The sequence below is a fragment of the Saimiri boliviensis genome, chromosome Y (assembly GCF_048565385.1).
Source record: "Saimiri boliviensis isolate mSaiBol1 chromosome Y, mSaiBol1.pri, whole genome shotgun sequence".
Taxonomy (NCBI): domain Eukaryota; kingdom Metazoa; phylum Chordata; class Mammalia; order Primates; family Cebidae; genus Saimiri; species Saimiri boliviensis.
This window is the reverse complement of record NC_133471.1, coordinates 13,090,645-13,111,024: the sequence shown is the minus strand read 5'-3', so window position 1 is coordinate 13,111,024 and position 20,380 is coordinate 13,090,645.

Here is a 20,380-nt window from a genome sequence, read left to right as displayed (position 1 = left end):
TGCCTGATTGTTCTCGCTAGAACTTCCAGTACCATATTGAGTAGGAGTGGTGAGAGAGGGCATCCTTGTCTAGTGCCAGATTTCAAAGGGAATGCTTCCAGTTTTTGACCATTCAGTATGATATTGCCTGTTGGTTTATTATAAATTGCTTGTATTATATTGAGATACATACCTTCAATACCTAGTTTACAGAATTCCATCTCTGTCATTTGAGATCATTGAGACTGGTTCCTGGGAACCTAATATGCTGATTTGCTGGTGAAGGACATTATGGTATTTTGAACTGTCACTGTTCTTGCAGTGGTTCTTTCTCATCTGGGAGTACTGATATAATTTTAACTGTAGTGTAAATTTAGTATCACTAGTTGGCCTAATTTTTGGCAGTTTTGAAATGACAAAGGCTCTGTACAACATCATTGCTGAATTCTTGCCTTGGATTCACCAGGGATAGGAGCAGAATTCGTAAAGTGACTTATTGATATTGTAATTTGTACTAAGATCTTGAAGGTTGTCCTAGAAAATAATCAGAAATAGATATCTAGAAAATAGTAGAAAATGGGATATTTCTTGGCTGAGTAGTTCATTTGTGTATTCCATGATTTGCAGCTGAGTATCTTTGTGTAATATGGCATTTGCAACCAAACAAGGGGGAATAAATTCCTCACTGGTCAGCTTGTGGTCCTGGGAAAGCCACCTGAAATCACTGGCACTGTGTTGAAAATTGTGTTGTTGCTCTTGGTGTTAGGTTTTTACTATGGTTACTTTCATTGAAGAGGGCATTCCTGCAGAACTTGACTCAGTTGTGGATGCCTAAAGTATAATAACACAGATATTATGCTTTGTCAGTTCACCTGAGGGTTCATAGAGAAGTATGTCATAGCCTTACTCAACACTCTGGACCCCATAACACTACAGTCCAATCACCTTACCTTTTCTCCACACTTTCTCCCCTACTCATCTGCCACAGAAATTACCTGATCCTTAGTGCCCGAGGCTCCTGTCAGATCTGATTGACAGGAGCACAACATTTCCTCACGTGAGAGACCTAGGTAATTTGCTTCTCATTAGTATCTAATGTTTGCCAAAGACCTGAGGTGACACAGTTTCATCCTGAAATAGTTTCATTCTCATCCCTGACTCCATTTTCCCACTGAACCTTTTCTTTTCCATCTGTGAAAAAATTATTTTCCACCAACGTGGCCCCTGGTATTAAAAAAGTTGGAAGTAATTGCGCTAGAAGAAGTCATGTCTAAGTCTCACAGCATCCCAAGAACCTGTGTGACTCAGTTTTCTCAGAGTATGGGCTGCTATCCTTTTGGGGTTGCTACCTGCAGGATCTTCCTGCACTCCCTGACTGAACAATGGATGAATAAAATACACTGACACAGGTATCATGCTTTGCCAGTTCAGCTGAGGGTCTGGACAGCTTATAGGCTTCCTGGAGAGTACTATAAACACATAGCAGCCATTGGTCCTTCCCAACAAGTGAGACGTGCATTTATTTAGTAAAGTTTAATTGATAAAGACTTGAGTCAATATCTCTAGATGTTGAAGATTAAAGCAAAGGTTCTGATGCCCAAAGCAAACACTATTAGTTTGTCATATCCCTGGTTGACCTCCCTCCAAGAGGGCCATCTGGCTCCAAGGTTAAGACCACATGATTGAACAAGTTATTCAAATAAACTCCCCCATACCATAGCTATTTGGTTTACTTTTTAACTAAATGTAAAGGGGATTTAAGCTGCCTTCAGCCATGAGCCATAGAAAAAACACTTAGGCTTTCCAAAAGGGTTTGAGACTATATTCTGTAACTTTTTGTATTATGTTTTCCTTAATAATTAGCCACCATCCTCAGTGAATTTCCACATCATTCCATTCAAATGCCAAGCACAGATCTATCCTAGCTTAGCACCCCTGGGCTACAAATTGCTGTCCTTGGGGTCCCTTCTCTGAAAGCTTGGGGTTAAGTTCCAAGTTCAGTGCAGGAACACACTCAGGTAGGGAAAAGCACATGGGCTTGGTGACGGAGGCTGTACCATGTGTCTGCTTGCTGGGACAATCAGGGAGGGACTTTGTGAGAGGGTGGTGGGCCTGAAGGACAAATGTGTCTCAATCCTGCAAAGAAATGGGCCCTGTCTCCTCTCTAGTGATTAACTTTTGCCAGAGCTCCACACAGCAAGATGGGCAGTTTGGAAGGATGGTTGCTTATGGCTAGGCTCTCTGAGAGATAAACCATTCACAAATGTCTTATCTCTGCTCCTGCTGCAGTTTCATCTCTAGTCTCTGGGTAGATTCCTCTGCATTGGAACATATCCCTGGGGGTGTGCGATGCCCTGCAACCAGTATTCCAGTAATACAGGAGTTATTAAGAAATTATTTTTAATTAGGTAGAAAGAAGGTAAAAATTTTTGGCTAATTTTCTTTTAATAAAAAGCAGCCCCAAACCTTTTATTCTCTAACAGAAAACAGCCTGAAAGGTAAGTCATAGATATGCAGGCTAAGAGCTTTTATATGTAAATACCAACAGCTGTACGTGGAAGCTGTGTGCATTCTATATAGCTTCTCTCTTTCTCTTTTCCTTGTCATTATGTGTCAGTGTCATGGCAACCTCTGTGGGCAGCAATTGCTGCCCTTTTGTGATCTACTCAGCCATGTTGTGGTTTGCATAAGTTTCAGTTTAATGTTTCCTGTTGACAAGTTTCAGTTTCTGTTTCCCCCGCTGATAAGTTTCAGTAATGTTTCAGTTTCTTTCCCCCCCACCCCGCTGATAAGTTTCAGCAAAGTTTCAGTTTCTGTTTCCTGCTAAGTTTCAGTTTCCTGAAACTTACGTAGGCCAGAATTTCCCATCCGGAAGCTACCCTTGTCCCACCTCTCTGCCTGAGCCTATTTAAGCTGTGAGCTTAGCAACAATAAACGAGACTTGATCAGACTCCTGTCTTGTCTCCATTCTTCTCATCTCCTGTTCCCATCCATTCCCACTCCCTCCCTTCGAGCTCCTGTTGTTGTCCTGCAGATCAGGACAAGCCTCCAGCTAAAACTGTGTACAGGCATGGCACCTGCCAAATGGAGGTTGCATTTGCATAATAAAATACTAGATTGGTAGTGTCAATCTTTTTGCAGGTTATGTAAATGGCACACCTGGTCAAACCAATTCCCTGAGCCCTGTGCAAACAAATCACCACCTCCTCAAGCCTCTGTATAAAATCGATCCCCATTATGCCACAAACCTGAGATCTTCTCTTGGTTAACCCACTTTCTCAGCATGAGACAGCTTTTGCTCTCTTTCTTCTTTTGTGTTTATTAAACTTTCTGCTCCTAAACCTACTCCTCCTGTGTGTCTGTTTTGAACTCTTTCTTGTCCATTACAAAAAACCAGGGTATATACCCTAAGCAAGGTAGCCATTTCACCAGGTGTCTGCCACCAGAATGAGCAGTCTTCCAGTCCCTTCACACATGCCTAGGATTCAGGAAGCAGCCATAGCATTCAGGCACACCAGACAGAATTCCCAGTTTTCTCCATTGCCAGCCTTTGGATCTGTGCCTCTTTTTCATCCATGCTTGAAGTTTTCTCTCTAATGTTCTGTTCAAAGTATGTTGGTGTGGTCAAAATGGAGGTCTTTGTGAAAGTGACATTTAGTTTTATTTACACTCATCTAGTCATCCATTTTAGTCCTAAATTTTCTGTAGCTACCCAGCCAACTATCAGAGCCTCAGAATTTGGAAGTGGTTTACTCTAAGGTTGGTGAAAATAATGTACCAACAAAAGCATAGGTTTGAAAAAGAAGTCTGTTAGAAAAAAAAAAAAAAAATTGCTGTGAAAGGATGCAGCAGAGCACCTCAGCTAGAGGACTGAGCTCACCACATGTGGATTTTCCTAAGGGTCCTTTATGGACTTTAACAAAACAGCTCAGGGTTGTAAAATCTAAATGGGTTTAGGCATGACATTCCAGAAATAAATCAAAATGTTATTTACTTACAGTAAAAGTTGAAGGATTTCTGAAATTATATGCTGTCTTTAGATATTATGAAAACTTGATTCTATATTCCCAGGTAAAGAGTTTTGCCTCTTGGATGGTCTACTGATGGTCACCAAGTGGTGTTTGCTCCCTTTTAAGTTCCTCAGATAAAAATTATTTTCTCTGGCTAGTCTGTTTTATGGTTACCAGGTGAGTTCTTCTCTCATCAATATCCAGATTGCAGTGGCATTTGTCTGAATTGACACATGAATAACTTGAAATAGAACAACCCCACACAGCCAAACACACACTCACACTTTCACACACATTGAGTCAGTGTCGGTTTTCTCTTAATTTGTGTACAGGAATTATGCAGAATTATTTAATATGTAGTCTTTGTTGAAATATATGTAAGTGTACCTCGAACATGTCTGTACTATATTTGCAACTTTGCATTAAACTATCAATATTAAAAATTTAACAAACCATCACCAAAAATGTTACCTTTACATATACATTCCTCTAATATACATGAAAAGGAAGATAACTAGTTAAACAGATAGATGTTGATTAGCTGCAGAAGTAAAACACATTCAAACATTTTTATTTGATCTTTAAAAGGGAAGTGCTGATTTTAACATGTAAAAGTAAGGTGATCATTTTTTATTTTCAAAGTTGATAAATATAGGCTTGAATATAGCCTCACAAAAAGACATGGAATGTATAGTGTTTTATTACAAATATGTCATTTGACATTATAAGCTGTCATTTGAACTTTTGTTGGAAGAAGGATTGTTTTTAAAACTTATATAAACAGCAAATAAAGACTAAGAAGTTGTTTGTCAAAGAAATAGATATTTGACAAGTGGACATCCAAACCAAATGAGAACCTGTTAGGTACACTTTTTCAGATGTCCAGAACCATTGAATTGCATATGACTTTCAGCAATCGTATGTATTACATACGCTTCAGTAAAACAAGTGAGTGCTAAATAAACCTGTGAATACACAGCAACTTCAGAGAATGGTATAAGATATATAGGTAGAATATTTTTTTTATAAAAATGTAAAATATGTAAAGTATGTTTAAATATATAAATGCAATACATAAAATATGACCTCTGGGCTTTTTGTGAGTATATAATTCTTGTGCAGTTCTAATAGCTTCATGGCTTTACATACTATTTTTGTTGCACACACAGATCTGCAGACTCTGTGCATTTATGTTACCAATACTTTTTTAACAAGCTTCATAATTATTTTTTCCTGTCTATTATCTTACAAATAGTTATTAACAACTATTGATAAACTTGTGAAAATTGTGTCAGTGTAAACCTGCTGTGGTGGCTCATGCTTGTAATCCCAGCACTTTGAGATCCCAAGGTGGGAGGATCACACGAGGTCATGAGTTTGAAACTAGCCTAACTTACAAGGTGAGGTCCTGTCTGTGTCTACTACATATACAAAAATTAGTTAGGTGTTGTTTTACAGCCTACAATCCCAGCTGCTTGGGAGGCTGAGGCAAAAAAAAAAAAAAAAAAAAAAAAAAAGCTTGATCCCAGGAGGTAGATGATGTAATGAGACAAGATAGCACCATTGCACTCCAACCTGGGCAACAAGAGTGAAATTTGGTTCCATTGCAAAAAGGAAGAAAAAAAAATTGTGTCAGTGGTCAGTGCAATACAGTTTTTTTGTGGTGTGGTTCTGCTTTGCTATTTGTCTCTCAATTTCACTCTCATTATTATTTTTGTATTCGGAGGGAACATTGTATTATTTTATTCTGTATGAGATGATGTTTGATGTACAAAAGCATTCTGGAATAGTTAAATCCAGAGAATTAATAAATGCATTTTCTCACAGTTATTATTATTATTATTTGGTAAGATCAAATAACATCCACACTGTGAACGTATTTCAGCAATATACCTTCATTAACTATAGTCACCCTGCTATAAAATGGATCTCTTTAAATTTATTACAGCTATCTTACTGTAATTACGAATGCTTTGATAAAACTCTTCTCATTCTTCCTTTTTCCCTAAAGACTCCAGTCTCTAGTAAAATTCGTTTTACTCTCTACATTTCTAGAGTCTTTTATCTTTTTCTCTTAAGTTTTCTCATAAGAGAGACATTATGTGCTATTTGTCTTTGTGTACCTGATATACTTTACTCAACATAATGTCCTCCAGATTCATCGCTGTTGCTGCAGATGACAATTTCATTTTGTTATAGCTGAATACTATTTCATTGCATATATGTATCATATTTTCCTTATGTATTCACTGATGGGCATTTGATTTGATTACATAACTTGACTAATGTGAGTAATGCTGAAATAAATGTGGGAATGCATAGATCTCTTTGACATTCTGATTTTAATTCCTTTGTATATATACCCAAAAGTGGAATTTCTGAATAACATATTAGTCCTGTATTTTTGTTTTTGAGGAAGCTCCAAACAGTTCATGGAGCATAATAAATATAGTGAGGTAAGTGGATATACTAATTTACATTCTCATCTGCAGTGTGCAATGGTTTTCTTTCCTCCATAATCTAGTTTTTTTTTTTTTTTCTTCTTTTGCTTTTTCTTTTAGTATTTACATAGTGATTATTCCAACCGAAATGCTATGATGTCTCATTGTGGTTTTGATTTGCATGACCTTTTTTTTTTTTTTCCTCTGAGACAGAATTTCACTCTTGTTGCCTAGGCTGAAGGACAATGGTGTGATTTCAGCTCACCACAACCACCACCTCCAGGTTGAAGAGATTCCCCTACATCCGCCTCCTGAGAAGCTGAGATTATAAGAGTGTGCCACCATGTCCGGATAATTTTTGTATTTTTAGTAGACTGGGTTCCACTCTGTTGACCAGGCTGGTCTCGACCTCCTGACCTCAGGTGATTAGACTGCTTCAGCCTTCTAAAAGGCTAGGATTACAGATGTGAGCCATTAAGCTGGCCATGTGTCTTCTTGTGAATAATAATTTTTGAGGAAAGCCTATTAAGAAACCTAATTTTTATACAGAGTTATTTATATTTTTTCTTTCTAATTTTCAAAATTTAACTTCTATTTCAGGTTCAGGGGTACATGTATAGGTTTGTTATACAGGTAAACTCATGTGATGGGGGGTTGTTATACAGATTATTTAATCACCCAAGTATTAAGTCTAGTGTCCGTTTGTTGTTTTCCCTGATTCTCTCCCTCCTAACACTCTCTACCTTTTGATAGACCAGTGAATATTTTTTTCCCTGTAGATGTCCATGTGTTCCTATGATTTAGCTCCCAATTATAAGTAAGCTTATATAGTACTTGTTTGTTTGTTTTGCTTTTGACTCTTTTATAGTTTCTTATATACTTTGATTAACCCCTTGTCTGATGTATAGTTTGCAAATATTTGCTCTCATTGTTTTACTCTGGTTATTACCATTATTAATTTTTTCTGTATAAAACCTTTACAGCATGATGTATCCTCATTTGTCTGTGGTTTTTATGCTCGTGCTTTTGAGGTCTGATTCAAGAAAATTCTTTCCAAGACCAAGGTCATTAAGTGTGTTTGTGTTTTTTTCTAGCAGTGTGACAGTTTTGGGTTTTCATTACATATTTAATTGTTTACTAAAATGTATTTTTACAGATGGGGTCTCATTACATAGCCTATGCCAGAGTGCAGTGGCATAAATGTGACATTCTACAGTGTTCGACTTCCAGGCTCAGGTGATCCCCCAAGTAGGTAGAACTATAGGTGACACCAGTGTGTAAGCTTTTTAATTTATTTGAGTAAATCTTTATGTGTGGTAAGAGATAGGGTTCTCACTTTATTTTTCTGCATGTAGCTCTTTTGTTTTACCAGCACCACTTACAGAAGAGACTGACTTTCTCATTCTGTGTTCTTGTCACCTCTGTCAAATATCATCAGGCTATACATGTGTGGATTTATTTTTGCTCCATGTGTTCTGTTGTATTGGTTTATAGCATTGTGAGGCCTACAGGTTTAAGGGTTCACTCCCCAACCCCACTGTCATATTCTGTATTGCTTTGGGTATTCAGGGTTTTCTTGTTTGTGTGCTTTAATATTAATTTAGGATATTTTTATTTCTGTGAAAAAATATCCTTAGTGTTTTAATAGAGATTGCATTGAGTCTGTAGACCTTTTTGGGTCATATAAACATTTAAACCATATTACTTTTTCCAGTCAGTGAACAGAAATAACTTTCAATTTATTTATGTTATTTTAATTTTTGCTAATGTTTCCTAGTTTTCAGAATGCACTTTTTATATCTCCTTGCTTAAATTTACTTTTAAGATTGTTTTGTTTTTCCCAAAGCTATTGTAAATGGGATCGTTTCCTTGTATTTTTCTTTTTTATGGATATTTTGCTAGTCATGTATGATGTATGAAATATTACTTAATTTTGTATATTGATTTTGTTAACTGAAACTTTACTGATTTTCTGAATTAGTTCTACCTGCTTTTTAGGGTTATGTTTAGGGGTATGTCATTAATAAATATGGATAAATTTATTCCTTTCTTTCCAATTTTGATACCTATTTTTAAATTTATCTTGTCTAATTGCTCTTACTAAAAAATTCCAGTATTGTGTTTATAAAACATTTCCAGTATTATATTTAACCAGAGAAAATGAACATCCTGGTGTTCTTTCACATCTTTGCAGAAAACGTTTCTACTTTTAACTCTCATTGAGTGTGGTGTTAGCAGTGGGTTTTTCATGTGTTGAATTATGTGTTTATTCCTGTCTATGTTATTTGTTATGTTGAGTTACAATTATTCTTTGCATAAGTTCTTAAGAGATGTTGAATTTGTCAAATGCTTATTTTACTTGTTGAAATGACTGCTTAGACTTTGTTTTACTTTTATTTTGTTCATGTGTTGTATGACCTTTAATGATTCTTGTGTATTAAAATATTCCTGCATTCCTGTCATGTCTCTTGATCTTGGTGAAGGATTTTAAACGTGTATTATAAGTCAGGTTCCCAGTATTTTGATCAGAAATTTTACATTATATTATTCAGGAATATTGGCCTCTAGTGTGTGCGTGTGCATGTGTTTGTGTGTGGTGTGTGTGTGTGTGTGTGTGCTTTTCTGTTTTTGAAATCAGTATGGCCTGCCCCATGGAATGAAAATGTTCACATTTCTTCCTTTTCGTCTTCTCCTTTTCTTCTTCTTTTTTCTCCCCCTCCCCTCTCCCCTCCCCTCCCCCTCCCCCTCTTCTTGCTTAGATTAAAAAGAATTGGCAGTAGTTGTATTTCAGGGGTAAGTAGAATGCAGAGTGAATCCATTGGGTTCCTGGGCTAGTTTTTAAAAGGTGATTTTTTCATTGCCAAATTGATATTTTTTTAACCATGTATTTGTTTCTAGGTACCAGTTAAGATATCTTCTTTTTTGTCTCTGATTATATTCTGTAGGGATTTTTTTTTTCTTTACTTTTGATTTTAGATTTTTGCGTTTCTAATTCCTTGATTGAAACATCAAGTTTTGTATTTAATATCTTCTTTTGAATATTATGTTTTCTATTTAATGTTTTCAATGACTCAGAAATATGCTGTTTAATTTTCATGTACTTTTGAATTAGTGATTTCAGAATAAACACTTGATATGAATATTATCTCTAAACTTGCATTTTTTTGAATTAATGTATGATATATGGAAAATGTATTTAGTACAGATGAAAGTGTACATTCTATAGGTCTTGGAAAGATAGTTCTGTAACTATTTTGTCCATTTGCCCTGCAATGACTTCTAGTTCAGTGTTACTTATTGATTTTCTGTCTGCCTAATCTATTCACTGCTGAAAGTAAGGTACTGAAGTTTTCTATTAGTATCTTGCAGGTTTTTTTTTTTAATTTGGATATATTAATACTTAACTTATATGCATACATACATTAATTATATAGGTGTATTTCTGATATGATATTTTCTTTTTCCTCTTCCATCTCTGTGTCTTTGATATTTGGTGGTTTGATTATACTAAATATGGGAATATTCTTATTTGGTCTCAATCTGATCGGAAGCATTTTACATTCTGTAACTGCATATTTATATTGATATTTAGGCTTAGAAAGTTTTCTGTTATTACTTCTCTAAATAAGCTTTCTACATTTTTTTCTACATGTACTTTTTATTTTTGAGATAGAGTTTTGCTCTTGTTTCCCAGGCTGGAGTGTAATGACATGATCTTGGCTCATTGCCACCTCTGTGAGCTGCATTCCAGTGCTTCTCCTTCTTGAGCCTTCTAGGTAGCTGATATTACAGCTGTACGCCACCACACCCAGCTAACTTTTATATTTTTAGAAGAGACACAGTTTCACCACATTGGTTAGGCTTCCCTAAAACTCCTGATCACATTTGATCCACCCACCTCATCCTCCCATAGTGTTGCAATTACAGGCATGAGCCACCTCACTTAGCTTTATCACATTCTTCAAAATGAGTGACTAACACTCTTTGAATATTATTCCATAAGTCCTATGAAGTTTCTTTATATTTTTATCCTCTGACTATATATTACAATGGACCTGTCCTTCAATTTTTTTGCTTGACCACTTCTGCTGTCAATGCTCTCAACTACATTTTTTATTATGTTGTGGTTTTTATCTTCAAAATTTTTGTTAGTATTTTTCTTACATTACATTATCTCTCTGTCAAGTTTCGTAAATGTCTGAATCATTTGTGTTTTCCTGAAGTCCATGACATTGTCTTAAAATAACTGTTTTGAATTTTTTTGTCAGGCCATGTATTCATGCCAGTCTTTTTTGTGTCAGTCACCACTGGCACCTGTTTTTGACCACTTGGTACCATAACGTATCTCTGATAAAGCCTGATCCTTGTGACTATGCATTGTTGTCTGCACAGTAATGCAGTTGCCTGATTCAGTTTTCACAGTTTGGCTATTTTTGCAAATAAGTCTGTCCAAAAATTTAGGGCAAGAAGAAGGAAATTAAGTTTTAAGTTTAATTTCCTTAAGTTTAAGTTTATGGATAGCTTCAAATTTACGATAGCTTCAGCCCTGGTAGCATTAGGGGGAACCTTAATGTCTAGACATTGATGGTTGCAGTAATTTGGTTACTAAAGCTGACTCAGTACTGAGTTGAAAACTCGGAGCACTCAAGTACAGATTGCACCTGTAGCCCACAGTTGAACACTGGGAGCACTCAAGGTCTGCAACTGCCATGGTTTGCCCTTTCAGATTTATTCAGACCTGAGGTCACATTAGTCAATCAGTAAAACTATTGACTGCAACTCTAGTCCATTTTGCTGAGGCCAATTTCTCATGTGTTTCTGGGATGGCTCTGGAAACTTGCCCCTTGGTATCAACTTGCCCCTTGGTATCAACTTGCCCCTTGGTATCTCCTCCCAAAGAGCTGGGGCGAGAAAACAGGCAATTATCAGTCACAAGACCAAGTCCTATGCTTATTCACTGGAATCAAGAATCCTCCCAGCTCAGTCTCCTGGATAACTGGGTCTAGAATAATGTGCCACTATGCCTGGCTAAATTTTGCAGCAACAGGTTTATATCATGTTTCCAAGGTCAGTCTTGAACTCCTGGGCTTGAGTGATTCACTCACCTCAGCCTACTAATGTGTTAGGATTACAGGTATGAGTCACCACAACTGGTCAAATTTTACTTTCTAAAATTTAAATTTTAGGTTACGTATTTTGATTCAGTCTTATTTCTCATAAATGAAATTTGCAATGCTAACGATTTAGAGTTTCACTTTGAGTTTTTCTTAAGGAATAAAGGGAGTGTTGATATTCTTTTTTTTTTTTTTTTGAGATGGAGTTTCACTCTTGTTACCCAGGCTGGAGTGCAATGGTGCAATCTCGGCTCACCGCGACCTCCGCCTCCTGGATTCAAGCAATTCTCCTGCCTCAGCCTCCTGAGTAGTTGGGATTACAGGCACGCACCACCATGCCCAGCTGATTTTTAGTATTTTGCATAGAGACGGGGTTTCACCATGTTGACCAGGATGGTCTCGATCTCTTGACCTCGTGATCCACCCGCCTCGGCCTCCCAAAATGCTGGGATTACAGGCTTGAGCCACCACGCCCAGCCAGTATTCATTTTCTAAATAGTCTTAGAAAATAAAAAAGTAATTTAGATGAGAAATGACAATTTGACCACTTTTTGTTTTCTGGCTTCAGTTCATTGTTTATGAAGAGTGTATTTTTTTTTTAAACCTGCCTGTATATTGCAATGAATTTTTAGTCTTTCAACTAAATGTAGTATGAAATTATTTGAACAGATTATGCAACCACTTCATAACTTAGGTTTTCTTCCATGTCCTTATTTGCCTAATTATTTGAAGAACAATGTTGAAATTAAATTAATTTTGCTTATGAAGAATTTTCTGATAAAATTATATTAATAGACACAAACACACTTACGCAGACACTCACTTCTTAACTTCTGGAAATTTTAGATTTTCTGTTTCTCTAGTACTTTGTATTCAATCACTCAGCAAAATATGTCAGCTTCAATTCCAGAATTTACTTCAACTCCACAGCATATTTCTTGTTTCCTATTATCACCATAGTCTAAAACACAGCTTATGTTACATTGGACTCTACTTTATACTCTTAATTTCTTATTTTACAATCTTAATTTTCTTTAACGGTTCTCTTTTCCATATCTGATTCAGGTAACTTTATTATTTTTTCATTGAGGCTTCTTTTTATTTGCTATCACATCTTAGAGCATCAGATCTCAATGTCTTTCTAATATTTCATCTCTGCCAGTCTTCTCTTTGAGGGGATTTGTATATACATGTAGAAATGTAGTTATGCATGTATTTGTTATTTGTTTTTTCCAGGTGTAATATATGTATTGCATAAATAAATATTCCTGGTAATAAAAGATTAACAAAGCTTTTATTATTATTATTATTATTATTATTATTATTATTATTTTGTAAGTAAATGATTTTCTAAAAGAGTTGAGTGGTAGTAAGTAGATCTTGAAATCACCAGGTTAGAAGAGAAAGTGAACATTACTAACAAAAAATATTTTCTAACCTTTTTATATTTATCTTTAATAGCCTTGCTGATGACATGTTGCCCGTTATCAGCTGCTTATGAGGCAATTCACTGCAATATACTGGCCATCCAAATTAGTAACAATGATACTATCATTAATCTACAGACAAAAGAATTTCTCTGTATGATAATATGCCATTCTTTAGAAATTATCTCATTTGTAGGGACTCTGGCATTTTTCACTGCATCTCTGAAACTGAAGAGGCCTACCCCTTCTGTTGGTCATATATGTTGTATTAGTGGCTGGAGTTTTGGAAAAGTGGAGCTCATCTTCCTAGCAGCACAGAACATAATTCTGATATGGTGAGTACAGTACTCATGCTTAGCATCATCACACTACTATATGCTGCCATCAACTTCTGCTGGACAAGTGAAACTGCAGTTGTCAACTGAGAAAATAATTGACAGAGATAATAAATAAAATAAAATAAAATTAAAGACAGAGATAGGGGCCATAGAATTCTACACTACAAATTTCAGTTTTTAGAAAATGTGATAATAATGTTTGTATTTATGTTCTATTGAGGGAAAACTTTACTGAATTGTTGTTACACATTAATAGCCACACAGGACATAATAACCTACTTCTTAGCCTTTGGCTTTCTGTTTCTCTTCTATCAGTATTTGCACCCAAGGAAGTCAGGCGAAATATTGTCAAGGCATACTAAAAATTAGCCAGAATCACTGTGATATTATGTAAAAAGCTAAAGAAAACTCAATTAAAAGAACAAAAATAAGCAGCTAAGGAAATATTATCATTCTTGGAGTAGATTTGGGTATTTTTCATTCAACAAAGTATGAAATATTCTTAAAATATACATATGCACTTTCACAGAACAATGAATAAGGATGCCGAATGTGACTTTTTAAAGATAATCTTCTATTTAAAAATTATGAACAGCAAGATCTTGGAGGTAGATTTCAATAAAATTGATTTTTCTCCTGTGAGTGTGTATTAGTAATTTTTGTTGTCTTCCTTTCTTCATTCCTTCCTCCCTCCCTCCTTCTCTCTGTCTCTCTCTCTCTCTCTCTGTCTCTCTCTCTCTCTCTCTCTCTCTCTCTCTCTCTCTCTCTCCTTTTCTTCTTTTAGTGATGTATTATTATTCTATCTCTCAGTACTGAAAGTAGTGGCATGATCTCAGATCACTGCAACATCTTCCTTTGGGATTCAAGTGATTCTCTTGCTCAGACTCCCAAGTAGCTGAGACTATGTCACCTGTCAATACACAAGGCCATTAAAAAAAAAAAAAGAGAGAGAGAGAGATAGAGAGACAGGGTTTCACCATCTTGGCTAGCCTTGGGTCAAACTGTTGACCTCATAATCCACCTGCCACAACCTCCCAACATGATGGGATTACAGATCTGAGCCACCACACCAGCCTAATATTTTTTTAAATCTATAATTATACTATTCATTAAATAAAACAAAATCAAAAGTCCACCTGGGTCCAAAAGTTGAGCAGAAAAATCAACCATAATGCATTTTGACCTAGTACATTTTTGGAACCAGTGCCATTAATTTAACAAATGTTTGGAATCTAGTGTATACATTTTGAGCTTATGAAAATGCTCTTGTTTATATTAATTTAAGATAACTAAAGTCATTCTCATTGAACTTTGACTAACAGAAAACAATTCATATTAATGCATCTGAAGGTAAAAAAAAATAATTGAAATATAAAGAAATAATCATGTTAATAATTTAAAATACTAATTTACATGTCTACTGACCGTGCACATGGGTTCTCTTTGCTCTACGTTCTCAACAACACTTTCTTCTTTCATCTTCATGATAATAGCCATTCTAACATTTGTGAGAGAAGGGCTCATATAGGCTTTAATTTACATTTCCTTGATGTTTCGTGGTGTTAAACATTCAGTTCTTCAAAAATTATCTAGGTGTAGTAGTTCACACCTGTAATTCCAGCTACTAGGGAGGTTGAGGCATGAGAACTGCTTAATCTAAGGGATGGAGGTTTATATGAGCTGAGACAGCACCACTGCATTCCAGATTGGGTGACAAAAAGAGACTCTATCTCAAAATAAATAAATATATTAAATTAAATATAGAGTTGTTGACCATTTGATTGCCTTCTTTTTAGATATGTAAATTCAGATTCTTTGACAATTTTAATAGGCTTATTTGATTTTTGTTGTTGTTAAGTGGCTTGAGTTCCTTAAATACATTTATTATTCACCCTTTATCTCATTCGTGTGTTGCAGGCATTTTCTCAAAGCGTGTGGGTTATCACTTCACTCTGGTTATTGTTTCCTTTGCATTGATGTTTAGAAAATAAAATAAAATGAAAAATAGAATTTCCAGATGATTCAGCTACTCTACTTCTGAATATATACTCGAAGGATAGAAAATTAGTAAGCCAAAGAGATATTTACACTCCTATATTCATGTTATCATTATTCACAATAGCCAAGACAGAAAAACAACCCAGGTGCTTATCAACAGATTAACAGATTGTGTGACACATACACAATGGACTATATTATACAGCCTCAAATAAAAGGAGGAAGTTTTGTTATTTATTTTTGACAAAATAAATGAAGTTTAAAGACATTATGCTCAGTGAAATGAAACAGCACAGAAATACAAATATGGTATGATCACAAATATGTGTGAAATCTAAAATAGTTGAACTCATATGCCAGGTGTGGTGATTCCTGCCTGTTACTCCAGCACTTTGGGAGGATGAGGTGGTTTGAACACTTCACATTACAAGTTTGAGTCCACAGTGAGCCACAGCTGTGCCCCTGCACTCCAGCCTGTGAAACACAACAAGTCCCTTATTTTTTAAACAAACACACAAAAGGTAGTCAGGGATTGGAGTATCAAGTGGTGATGGTAGTGGTTAGGAAAAGTGAAGATGTTCGTGGAAGGGTAAAAAATTTAAGGGAGACAGAAAGAAGTTCTGGTTATCTGTTGCACAGAATAGTAATCACAGCTAATAAACATACATGTCAAAATTGCTGAAAACGCCAGGCATGCTGTCTCAGGTCTGTAATCCCAGCACACTTGGCAGCCATGGCAGGCAGATCACTTGAGGTCAGGAGTTGGAAGACCAGCCTAGCCAACACAGTGAAATATTGTCTATAACTTAAAATGCAATAATTAGTCAGGGTTGGTTGCACACACCGACAGTTCCAGCTACTTGGGAAGTTGAAGCAGAAGAATCAATTGAACTCGGACTGCAGGACTGCAGATGTTGCAATGAGCTGAGATTCCACCACTACGTTCCCATCCTCATGACAAAAGCAAAACTACAGCTCAAAAAAAAAAAAAAATGCAAAAAAAAAATTTAAAGATGGCAAAATAGCAACAGCCCCAGTCTGCAGTTCACAGAGATAGTGCACTAGAAGATAAGTGATCTCCACATTTCCAACTGAGATACCAGGTTCATCTCATTGTGACTGGTTAGACAATGAAAACAGCCCAAGGTGGGCAAGTGTAAGCAGGGTGGGACACAGCCCCACCTGCGAGGCACATGGGGCTAGAGAACTATCTCTCCCAGCCAAGGAAAGCCACTGGAGACTTTTCTGGTAATTCAGGAATTCTGGCTTAGATACTGTGCTTTTCCCACAGGATACACAACCCACAGACCAGGATATTCACTCTAGCACCTACAATGCCAGTGACCTGGGTTTCTAGCACAAAACTGGGTAACTCTTTTAGTCGAGTGGTACCTGGAACACTGGTGAGACAGAACTGCTCATTCTCTCTGAAAAAGGCTGAAGCCAGAGAGCCAAGTCACCTGGCTTGATGGGTCCCACCACCACTATGACTGGCAAACTACATCCACTGGCTTGAAATATTCATGTCCAGGATAGGAGTGTGAATTTGACCTGGGATGCTAGAGCTTGGTGGGTGAAAGGGAGTCTGTCATTGCTGATTCTCTGGTAGGTGGTTTCAACATCGCCTGTGTAAACAAAGCCTCCAGGAGGTTTACATAGCATCTGGGTGGAACCAAACACAAAAGCTTAGTGAGACCTCTGCAGAAAGACTGTCAAGTAGATTTTCTCCTTTTTGGGAAGGGTATTTCAGAAATAAAAACACAGCAGCCTATCAGGGTCTTACAAAGCCCCCACCGTCCTGGACAGAGCACCTGGGAAAGGGGAAGCCATGAGTTTCCCTTCAGCAAACATAAGTGCCCCAGCCCAGCATCTCTGGTGGGTGTGACAGATGTTATAGCACAGTGCTTGAGCTTCATTAATGGATAGACTGCCTCCTCAAGTGGTCCTGGGAACCCCTGTGTATCCTAACTGGGAGACACATCATACACGAAGGCTCTGACTGACAACTGCTAGGTACCCTTTTAGGATGAAGCTACAAGAAGAAAGAACAGGCAGTAATATTTGCTGTGTTACAGCACCTATGGATGATTCCCAGGCAAGAACGGTAGGACGGGCTTCCAGAAAACTCCAGCAAACTTGCAAGAGGGACTGGACTATTAGAATAAAAACTAATGCACAGAAACAAACAGCTTCAATATCAACAAAAAGGACATCCACTCAGAAATCTCATTAAGAAGTCACCAGTTTCAAAGACCAAAGGTAGAAAAAGATGTAAAGAAACCAGCAGAAAAGTCTAAAATTACCAGAATCCAGAATGTCTCTTCTCTTCTAAGGAATCACAATACTTCATCAGCAAGGGACCAAAACTGGAAGGCAAATGAAGGTTCCAAAAAATTGACAGAAGCAGGCTTCAGAGGTATGCAATAACAAATTTCTCTGAGCTAAAGGAGCATATTCTAACCCAATGAAAGAAAATGAACATTTTTTTCTAACCCTTGAAAAAAGGTTAGACGAAATGTTAATAAGAATAACCAGCATGGAAAAAACAAAAACAATTTGGTGGAGCTGAAATTTATAGCACAACAGCTTCATGAAGCATACACAAATTTCAACAACTGAATTAATCTGGCCAGAGAAAAAATATCAGAGATTGAAGATCAACTCAATGAAATAGAACAAGAAGGAAAATTAGAGAAAAAAGAGTGAAAAGAAATGAACAAATCCTCCAAGAAACATGGGATTGTATGAAAAGACAAAATCTATGTTTGATTGGTGTACCTGAACGTGACGGGGAGAATGAAACCAATTGGAAAACACTCTTCAGAATATTATCCAGGAGAACTTTCCCAACCTAGCAAGGCAGGACAACATTCAAATACAGGAAATACAAAATATACCACAAAGATATTCCTTAAAAAAAGCAATTGCAAGGCATAATATCATTGATTCACCAGGGTTGAAATAAAGAACAAAATATCCTACGGACAGCCAGAGAGAAAGATCAGGTTACCCACAAAGGGAAGCCCATCAGTCTCCCAGCAAATCTCTTGGCCAAAACTCTACAACCAGAAGAGAGTTGGGGGAGGGACAGTATTCAACATCCTAAATGAAAAGAATTTTTAACCCAGAATTTTATATCCAGCCATATTCAGCTTTGTAAGTGATGGAGAAATAAAAGTCTTTACACACAAGCAACTGCTGGAAGTTTTTGCCACCACATAGCCTACCCTGCAAGAGCTCCTGAAGGAAGCACTAAACACAGAAAGGAAGAAGTGCAAGCCACTGGAAAAACATAAAAATGGTAAAGACCAAGGATGCAATGAAGAAACTGGATCAACTAATAAGAAAAATAACCAGCTAGCATCTAAATGACAGAATTAAATTTATACAGCACAATATTAAACTTAAATGTAAATGGGATAAATGCCTCAATCAAAAGACACAGACTGACAACTTGAATAAAAAGTCAAGACTCACTGGTGTGCTGTATTCAGGAGACTCATCTAACATACAAAGGTATATTTAAAGGGATGGGGTAATATTTACCAAGCAAATAGAGAATAAAAGAAAGCAAGAGTTGCAATTCTAGTTCCTGATAGAATAAATTTTAAACCAGCAAAGATCAAAATAGACAAAGAATGAAATTACATAATGGTAAAGGTATTAATGCAACAAGAAGAGCTAACTAACCTAAATAGTTATGCACCCAATACAGGAGCACCCAGGTACATAAAGTAATTTCTTAATGACCTACAAAGAGACTTAGACTTCCACGCAATAATAGTGGGAGATTTCAACACCCTGCTTTTAATACTAGACAGATCAACATGACAGAAAATTTAAAAGGATATCCAGAACTTCAACTCAGATTTGGATGAAGCAGACCTAGAAGACATCTGCAGAACTCTCCTCCCCCAAAGCAGATAATATATTTTCTTCTCAACACCACATCACATTTAATACAAAGCTGACCATATAACTGGAAATAAAACACACCCCAGCAAATGAAAACAAAACAAAAAAACAAACAACAAAAACACCCAGAAACAATAACACACCTTTTTATCAGATCACAGTACAATCAAATTAGAATTCAGGATTTAAGAAACTCATACAAAACCGCACCTCTGCATGGAAACTAAGTACCCTGCTCCTGAATGTATACTGGAAAAATAACAAAATAGAGCCAGAAATAAAGATGTTCTTCAAAACCAATGAGAACAAAGGTACAATGTACCAGAATCTCTGGGACACATTAAAAGTATTCTCTAAAGGGAGATTTATAGCACTAACTGCTCCTGAAAAAAAGGTAGGAAAAATGTAAAATTGACATCCTAACAACATGATAAAAAAATAGAAAAGAAAATTTAAAAAAATAGATCACTAGTCAAACTAATAAAAAAGAAAAGAGAGAAAATCCAAATAAATGCAAAAGAAAATGATAAAAGGAATATCATTACCAATTCCACAGAAATACAAACTACCAGGCCAGGCGTGATGGCTCAAGCCTGTAATCCCAGCACTTTGGGAGGCCAAGGCGGGTGGATCATGAGGTCGAGAGATTGAGACCATCCTGGTCAACAAGGTGAAACCCCCTCTCTACTAAAAATACAAAAAAATTAGCTGGGCATGGTGGCACGTGCCTGTAATCCCAGCTACTCAGGAGGCTGAGGCAGGAGAATTGCCTGAACCCAGGAGCGGAGGTTGCAGTGAGCCGAGATCGCGCCATTGCACTCCAGCCTGGGTAACTAGAGTGAAACTCCATCTCAAAAAAAAAAAAATAATAATAATAAATAAATAAATAAAATAAAAAATAAATAAATAAATGAAAGAAATACAAACTACCATCAGATATTACTACAAACAACTCTATGCACACTGGCCATTAAATCTGGATGAAATGGACAAATTTCTGGACAATTGCACTCTCCCAAGACTACACCAGGAAGAAATTGAACCACTGAATAGGCCAATAACAAAGAATGAAGTTGAGGCAGCAATCAATAGACTACCAAATAAAAAAAGTCCAGGTCCAGATGGGTTCACAGCCAAATTCTACCAGACATACAAAAA